Raw genomic sequence first — 10,000 nt, 5'->3', positions numbered from 1 at the left:
CAAGTTTGTTCCAAAACTGCTTTCAGCTGAACAAAAAGACGCTCTGGTTTTGGTTGCACAAGATCTCCTTGACTGTGCTGAGAATCATGAAACTTGTTGAAAAGTTTACGTAGGAATCTGTGCAGGTATCGGGAAGCTTTTAGCAAAATTTGATGTAGATTCTCAGCACAAGTTTCTCTGTCATGGTCAATGCTGGTTTCCTTCAACGTTTCATAAACCAGGATGAGTATTAGGTTCATCACTAAGTCAGAAAGTAAAAAGTAATTCATGCTGTGGACACCCCTCCTCACCTGCTCCAAGTTCGATTCATCTGCAGGGAAGGTGATGGCTGTTTTAGTGGGGCTAGGTGGTACAAAAGGCACTGTGTTTATTCACTTCAAAAGCGTCACACCATCAATGGAGAATAATATACCAATTTGCTGAGGCAGTTACGAAAGGCTATCAAGATCAAAGCCCCAGGAAAACTAAAGAAAGTGGTCTTGTTTCATTAGGACAGTATTCCCGCACACAAGTCCTTGGTTTCAATAACTGTTGTACGTGACTGTAGTTTTGAGCTGGTTGACCACTCTCCCTATTCTCCTGATTTGGCCCCATCTGATTATCATCTGTTCTCCAAGATGAAAAAAAAAACACTTGGTTGGGATGCAGTATCGCAATGATGATCACCTTTTTGAGGAATAGAGTGAAAGCTTCCCTAGTGGGATCGAATCATTGCAAAGTTGGACTATGTTGGACTATGTTGAAAAATAAACTTCATTTTGTGACATTCGATGTATCTTCGTTAGCCAAAGAACTTTTTCGTACAAATATTATATATTATGTATATTAAATGTGTTTGTGTGTGCGTATATACAGACATGTATACATTTACGCACATGCACAAATACATGTGTATGTGTGTGTGTGTGTGTGTGTGTGTGTGTGTATATATATATATATATATATATATATATATATACAGCGGGGTACCAAATCCACTCCGAAGGCATTGGTCGGTCCGGGGTTATTGTAGAAGACACTCGCCGAAGTGCTACTCATTGGGACTGAACCGGGAACCACGAGCTTGTGAAGTAAACTTCTTCCACATAACCAAACTTGTTAGTTGTTTCAGCAACACCGGTGTTTAATATTCATGTTAACTTCTATACAAATTACAAACATCCAGGGAATTTAGCGATTTCAGGTTTTGAAGAAGTGAAACATGGACAGAGGAGGAAAACAGGAAGATCTTACACAAATATTTCACTTATTCTATCATTCTATCACTATGCTATTTCATTCTTTACTAATTTGGTTTTCGAATTTTCCACTTTTTTCTGTATTTTTTTTGTTTTTGTTTTTATATCTATTATTTTATCTTTCTTCACTGTATATTCTCCAATGTCTGTTATTTATACTATATTACAGTTGATATTGTTTATATTTTGTTTTTATAAGATTTCCAGTATATTTCTTAAGTGTTCCTCATTATACGTAATAGTAGTTGTGATGGTAGTGGCGGTGGTGGTGGTGTTGGTAGTAGTAGTAGTAGTAGTAGTAGTAGTAGTAGTAGTAGTAGTAGTAGTAGTAGTAATAGTAGTAGTAGTAGTAGTAGTAGTGGGATGACGGTTATGTTAGCTGCGATAACAGAGATTATGTAGGTGATGATGATGATGGTGATGGTGATAAGTACTACGTCGCTTTCTACTATCAACAATTTCAATATCTGTATGCATGAACGCCTGCTACTCTTCTCTTTGTTTTCACATTCTTTCCCTTATTCTTTTGCACTATCAGTTGAATACCAATACACACACACACACACAAAAACATGTGTATTATATTGCGTGTGTGTATATATATATATATATTTATGCGCGCGTGTATGTGTATATTTGTTGGCTTTTTTTTACTTTTCCTTTATTTATTATTATTTTTTCTATAAGAGAACCAGTTTCTGACAAAGAAGCAAAAGCTCCATCACTGGTTTATGGATAACAATAATGATAACTGTTACATATCGAACTTCATGAATGTCTTTCATATTTTAACTGATTCACTTACAGGCTGTATCAGAAGTTCGCGTTAGCTGATCCCTTTTTTTTTTTTGCTTGAAATCACTAGCTTGTCTCGTTTGTGGTCAAAGCATTTATTAACACAAGCAAGAGCATCAATGGCTATTGTTATGAATGTAAATTTATAATGAGAGTAAAGGAATTGCAGATTTTGAAGCAGTTAGCCATAGCTATTCTTCATCGCGCTAATTTTGAAAGAGATTTTGCATCTGTAGGATGGCTCACCTAATAACGGTACATGCCCTTTTCTCTTTTGTCCCGAATAACTATGTCTGGTCTGTTTTTATTGCATTCGGTAGAAGTTTTGATGAGGAAGTTCCACCAATATTCCTTTTTTCTGACATGTATGTATTCCATAGCAGGGGTATCGTTTATATTAATCCCGGGACAGTCTTTTTCTGCGGACAGCATTGTGTATTGGGTTAGCAGCAACTTCAAGGCGCAGAGGGAGGTCGTACCACAATGAAATAAATTTTTAAACAGCTACTGATTGTACGTGTTCTGTCCTCACAAAATAAAGGCACGATCGGTACTTGCGGTTGCCTCTTGGGGTTTTAAGGGCTTAGATGTAACTTTTGTTGAGATATTTTGTGTTCATCTCCTACTCTTGTTTGTGAAACATAGCCTTCAAGATGTGATGTGATGCAAAGGTACAAGGCCAAGAGAGGCGACAGTTGATGTAATTTAGTTATCGTGTTTTAGCTTACCGGAAACTTACCAACTTAGTCTTTTTTGAGATATGTAGAGTATTTCTATTCCAATCTTTGCTGGAATATACGGATGAAGAAGCCATATCTTTCTTGGGATAATTCTCTGCTGTACTATTTAAGATATAAAATGTGAGAAGAAAATTAGGTTAAAATGGAAAGACCAAAAATGAAAAAAAACGGCGTAACATCACGCACTCCAATGGAGATGAAATAATTGAAGCTTCTACAAACGTGCAAACATAAGCAGCCAAATAATTTCATTTCAGACTAGCACTTCCTACATGAACATAATTCTGAAATCTATACTGAACGTAATGTCTTAAGTTAGTCTCTTCCACAAGATCAAATAACCGCTACCGAACAATTTGCACCTCAACTTCTCAAGATATGAACAACATACAATGAGAACTCCCAAAGTTGCTATGAATCACAGGTTTTACATGTAACGATATCGCATACATAGTATTGGCAACATTATATCACAATGACTACATTTTTTCTTCAGAAGCAGAAAATATGACAAACCTTACTCAGTGCCAGTAAAGGCATGCAACAGTATACTTCTTGTGTGTGTATATATATATATAATCGATTGTATTCCTAGCTGCAATAAATAGCAAACAAATCTCTCTCAGGCCACACCATACTATCTTGAAAACACTAGAAAAATCACATACGATAAAATAGTCATATTTACTTTTGGTCTGGAGAAAATAGAACAGTTATGGATCAAACATCTTCGAATATTACTCTGTTTCATAACTGACGACTTGGGTTTAAACACTAAAAGCTGGCATCCAGTGCCATTCTCAGCAGACAGCACTCAGATAAAACTGGCATAGTTTTACTCACCAACGCCCAGCAAACACGCATTCAGTTTACAAATATAGAAATACAACACTCTCTCTCTCTCTCCTTTTCCATCTCTCACTGTATATATATATATATATATATATATATATATATACATATATTTCTAATTATATATATGTGCGTGAGTGTATGCGTGTGTGTTGATATATATATACAGGTGTTGAACAAAGTAATGAAAACACCTTAAAATTTCAAATAAATTTATTTTGATATGGGGTAGAACCGCATTTGGCAGTAATTACAGCTTAGATTCTACGACGTATCGACTCGTACAATGTTTGAATTGTTTCCAAAGGAATTTTTATCCATTCTTCAGTTAAAAAGCGTATCCATTTCATATAATGATAATGCTGAAGGATATCGACTCCTTACATGTTTTTCTAAAATTCACCACAAATGTTCAATAATATTGAGATCTGGGGACTGCGGTGGCCAAATAAGATGTTCAACTTCCCTAGAGTGTTTCTCGTGCCATTCAGTAAAAACTTCAGCGGTGTGAATTGGTGCATTATCATCCTGAAAGATTGCGTTTCCTTCTGGAATCAGTTCTGCAAACATAGGATGAATTTGATCAGATAAAATGCTTAAATAGTCTTGACTATTAATTCTGCCATGAAGGGAAACCATCGGGTCGGCGGATTGCACCTAAGAACTTACGATCGTGGATCTACGCAGGATTGTCCCTAAGGACTCATGCTCTGGTTTCTATAACTTCAGGAAGTTGAACTATGAACTTTTATGCTTCAATTTTCTTCTTTCTTCCATCTCTTTATTCTTTTACTCTTTTCCTTTATGTCGCCATCTTATTAATATGTACCATTCCTTACCCTATTTGTCTCTGATGACGGAATATCCTATACTCGGAGATATCCCAGAAACAGCTGTAAGATTTCGAATTTCTTCGTATAATAATATTGTGTATGATTCGAGATGTTTGCCTTGCCTTAATGTTTGCTGTCCTGATTAACATCCAAGCTACGCTTATTGACTTGTTCAACCACTGTGTTTCCCTCTGTGTGTGTGTGTGTGCATGTGTGTGTATGTGCGTCTGCGTGTGTGCGTCTGCGCGTGTGCGTCTGCGCGTGTGCGTCTGCGCGTGTGCGTCTGCGCGTGTGCGTCTGCGCGTGTGCGTCTGCGCGTGTGCGTGTTAACAGTTTGACACATTAACGGAAGTGAGTCTCATCGTTTGGATGCCTGCGCCTGTGTAATGCGTTTCAGAGCCAAACCGTTAAAACAAATATTTAAACTCGATCAAGTACCATTTTCTTTAGGTTCTACATATATGCATATGTATGTATGTATGCTTGTATACATACATGTATTTATATGTACACAGACAAATAATACACACATACACACACATACATACACACGTATATATATATATATATATATATATATATATATAAGCGTGTGTGTGCGTGTGTGTGTGTGTGCGCGCGTGTAGTTCGTATTTGCGTGCCTACGAGCGTACATACGCATGCTCCATAATTCAGAATAATTACCTAATCTTAGAACTGACGCATGTGTTATAAATTTACTATCCTCTGATGAAACAAAACACAATTATTTTATCAACTTATTTAGTATCAGTTCACCTGGTTTTTGTTTCCCCAGTTAGATTCCATCACATTCTTTTGCTCTCATTAATGTTTGGATTTTTGTGTTTCCATAAGAATACTTTCATGCGGTTAAATAATACTAACACTTTTTACAGAACAACATGGCTCCAATAATAATACTTTATGCTGTTCTTCTCCACACATAAGACATAAAGAAAGGAACGTTAAAATATGAGCTGGAAAGAAGTAATTTAGAGCAATTTTTGCAATTTAATTTTGCCGTTGTACTGTATATAATTTTGTCTTGTTTTGTGTTTGTTGTTGGTCTTATATAGCTCAATATTTAGACACATCCTGCAACCTTATGTCTGTAGTACTTACCTGTACGAAGCCAGCAAGATTTACATAGAATCAGAAAATTCATCTCGATATCCAGCATTTTTAACCAACCATTTCAATTTCCCACTGTCCCAAAGGTTCCTTTACAACTGGGATAACAACTTTACGGCAATTCCAAACTTTTCGATGTTCGTGCTTTAGGTCATGATATTTTTTATTTATTTTCCAAGCAAACAATATGGATTAAACGACATTGATATTGTATTTGTTATATTTATAAAACTGAATGTATAAGATGTATAAAGAGGAATTTACGGAAAATATGTGAGATACCAATAAGTAAGATCTCTCGCAACTCTCTTATTTTTTGCGCTGCCAGGAATTTGGTCTACATATTTGTTTGCTCCTTTTGATATCAATCCAAGTGCCCCAGTATAAATAGGTAATGTTGTTTCTTTGAGATGCCACATTCCTCTGATTTCTATCTCCAAGTCGTTATATTTGCTCAATTTCTCAAACATTTTCAGATATGTATTTCGTATATACTTTGCCCTTTCAGTGGGGAACGCATTTTCTTCGGAATTTGGCGCATCTCTCTACAGATGCCGAAAGTATATTATTGCATTTTTCGTCATTTTGTGTAAAATTTTGGTACCTTCATTTTTCAGAACCAGATTTAACATTTAGAGGAATAGAGATAAAACCCCATATTTTGAATGTCTACTTTTAAACAAAAGAACTTTTCATATGAAGCATTTCTGAACAATTATGCCCAAACACGTGAGAGAAGAACCACAACTTTGCTTTGCCATTTCCATGGAGGCGTTCCCTGTGTTAATCAAGAAGATATTAAATGATTCACTTGCAGATGGATGGAGTGAAATCTATTCCACTGAGAGGGAAGTGTACATGGTACGTTATCTTTAAATCTACCCGTCCATGCAGCTTGAAACAAGATAAACAAAGATCATCATCAAAAATGTCAGTGTCAAAGTTGACTCTTTTTTTCATTGTGAGTAGCATAGCGGAATGTAGACAGGTAGAAATGACAATAGAACGAGTACGATCACCATGAACAACATAAAAACAATTCTTAAGTTAAGGCCTGTAGTGGACGATCAGGAGAAATATTTTAGACTAATTATTCAGCGTAGAAAAACCAGTTACTGCATACTACAGCAAAAAAAATCCAATTAAGCCTTTCTACCTCAAACTTTTGGAAGGTGAGAGGTAACAACTACAAAAACAAATTGCGGAGATGACGCTGCTACACGAGAGGCGTCGAATATCATTTCGCCATCATCTTAAGGAGGGGTGCAAAAGCTCGTCCACTCATATGTGGGCCATAACAAACGATTACGTTGGGAACATGGAAAAAAATAAAGTGACCTAGATCGACAATTATAGCGGAAAATATAATACACTTCAACCCCTTCTCTCGCAACAGCACCAGGCTAACTAACTAGAGTAATAAGAACCAAATAACAGCCAAGGGGAAACAGTAGATGTTTACAAAAAATACATTCTCCAACAAAAAAAAAGGATTTCAAGAGGTAATCATCTCCCGTGAGCAAAAGCTTTATTGTTTTCGGAAGGAAATTAATTGCAGTTCTTCGCATGACCAACAAATAACTATTAGAATGTATATATGAAATGTTTTTCAGTTTCCGTCTACCAAATCCACTCACAAAGCTCTGGTCAGTTGGGCCGAGGTGATAGTAGAAAGCACTTGCCCAGGGTGCCACTCAGTGTGACTGAACCCAGAACCATGTGGTTGGCAAGGTAGCCTCTTACCACACAGCCACGTCTGCGCCTATATGTGTATATGTCTGTGTTACGAGTCTGATAGAATTAGTACTAAGCTCTAAAAAATGTCCTGGGTCGATTTGTTCGACTACAAGGCAGTGCTCCAGCATGGCCACAGTCAACTCACTAAACCAAGTAACAGAATAAACGGGAAAATAATATATATTTGAAAATTCAGTAACAAGTTTTAGCCATTTTGAAAATATATCAGTTTTTGTATGTGCATAATTTCAAAATACAACGCATAATATATCAAGTTTCAGTGTAAATATTTACATAATATTAAAGCAATATAGTGCAAAATATAATACGAATATTTACGAGATATTCCCATAACTATAACAAAGTCGTGATTCTGAATGTAAGCACATTAATACACCCGTCGCTAATTTTCTTTTTCATTTTTATGTTTCTTAAAACTCGTTATATACTCCACAGTTCGCTCACTTACACTGTCGTTCCTACATCAGATGATTTTTTATGTAATTTTGCATTTCTCACTATCACTTTTATACATTTGGTTTGTCTTTTACTCTAAATGATTGAATATCTGTAATGTGTGTAAGTTTTCATAAATGTTTGGAAAGATCTAACGTTATTTTGACTAAAGGTTGAAGCATAGAGCATTTTTTTCCCACATTATTTTTCTGATTTAAGAAGTTCCTGAATGTCAATTCGTTTCGCTCTTTAAATTCTATTATTGCTTAAATTTAAATGTTATATAATAATCAGTATTTCTTTGAATTCCTTTCATTTTTTTCTAATCCGTAATTTCTTGCAAGTTCGTTTCGCTGTGCTACATTGGTTTCAAAATTTGGCATAAGGTCAAAAATTTAGAGGAGGTGGACAATCGATTGCATCGATTCTAGTACTCAATTGGTACTTATTTTATCGATCTCGACAGGATGAAAGGCAAAGTCAACCTCGGTGCAATTTGGGCTCAGAACATGTAGACAGACGAAATACTTCTAAGCATTTTGTCCGGCATGCTGACGATTTTGCCAGCTCACCACCTTTTAGGGCACATAGAATATTAATTGGACATGTTTCGGCTTGCATGATGCAAGTATGTGCCATATTCCAAATTTTCACTTCTTTTTATTACTAGTATATCTAAGAAACAGAGATTATACTTACTGTATTCTATAGCGAATTGTATGTGAGGGTTTATATTGCTTATGTTTAGTATACTTTTAAATTACTTGAGCTCGATAAAATGAAATACTCATTCAGAAATCTGTAAAATTTTCCAATACGTACAAAAGTTGTTCATATATTTTTCCTTCGTGATATTCCAATACTAGGTTTGTATAATTTAATGCAAAAGTAGTGCACAAAGTCGTGCCAGACAAGTGGACTTTTAATAATATCTTGTAGAATGAGCTTGATATAAGCTGTGACAAATTCCGGCTTGAATTACTGGTACAGTCAATCTGAGATGCTTTTATACAGTTTCCGTGTACCCAACTTTATTCTCAATGTTTGGGTCAGTTCGGATACTCTTGTTTGCGAAGCGAACTTCTTAAGCATACGGCTATACTGCACTTTTACATATATATGATTATACATGCATATGTATGTGTGTGTGTGTGTGTGTGTATGTGTGTACACAAATAAAAAAATTAATAAATTCTTTTATTCTTTTATTTGTTTCAGTAATTTGACTGCGGCCATGCTGGAGCACCGCCTTTAGTCGAGCAAATCGACACCAGGACTTATTCTTTGTAAGCCTAGCACTTATTCTATCAGTCTCTTCGTCGAATTGGTTTTTTTTACTCAATTGTATGGTCAGTCTTTATGGGGAAATGCAGCAAGATTTTGTAATTCTCATTGTCTACCACAGCATCTAGTTTGTGTTCATACCACTTTTCTGTTGTTTTGAGGCCACACACTCGGCTATCATCCCAATGCACTCTTGTGCCTACACAGTTACGTCTTTGCTCATGTTCATTTTTGTGATAGTTTACTACGCTGACTCAGAATGGGATTAATACTCTCGTTTCCTTTCCTACAGATTCTACATTTGCGGCCTGACTGTGTTTTGTCGGTCTTCGTCTTGTCAGGTTTGTTCAATGGCTTGTTTCTGAGCGGCTATAATTTACGTTTCAGTCTCTCGTTTCAGGTTTCCATCCATCAACAAGAGCCAGTGTTCTTTACTTCTAACATTGTCTTTCAGTTGCATGAATTGGCCATGTAGTCTCATCACTTTCGATCTGTTTGCTCTGATGTTGCTTCTCTTCTCTTTGAATTCTCACTTTTGTGGTATATTTGGCTGGTATTCTTTCTTTACTCTTCACAACAGTTTTTCAGACCTAGTATCGTAATATTAACCGTATCTTCTGTATTTAGTAATCTTCTGCCACTTTCCTTTCGTGGTAGAGAGAGTCGGTCGATATTGTTTTTAGAGTGTAGTACATTGGGCATAGTGAGCAGCCTGCTAGTTCTTTTATCTAAATTCTGTAGCTCTACCTTTGTCCATTTCAGAAAAGAAATAGAGTATCTCAATACGGGCATAGCCCATGTAGTTATAACTTTAATGAATTTCCTCAATTTAATTTTGTTTGTAGCACCTTCTTAATTCTCCTCTTGTACTTTTTTTTCTCATTTCTCTTTCCATTGCCTTATCTCTTTCTCTTTCATTTCTCCTTCCATTATA

At 35.9% G+C, this 10,000-nt stretch overlaps 1 protein-coding gene across 1 annotated transcript in view; it reads left to right on the top strand.

The window, feature by feature from the left end:
• Positions 1-10,000, top strand: part of LOC106871529 (muscarinic acetylcholine receptor gar-2) — an 802,994-nt gene that overhangs the window by 710,309 nt on the left and 82,685 nt on the right. The window contains 1 exon segment of the mRNA XM_052966547.2: positions 9,001-9,068. The gene's annotated coding sequence lies outside the window, so the exon portion shown is untranslated.

This window comes from Octopus bimaculoides, chromosome 3, assembly GCF_046866305.1.
Source record: "Octopus bimaculoides isolate indiv1 chromosome 3, ASM4686630v1, whole genome shotgun sequence".
In the NCBI taxonomy this organism is placed as follows: Eukaryota; Metazoa; Mollusca; class Cephalopoda; order Octopoda; family Octopodidae; genus Octopus; species Octopus bimaculoides.
Note: the sequence above shows the minus strand (reverse complement) of the source record. Positions and strands in the feature narration are given on the sequence as shown.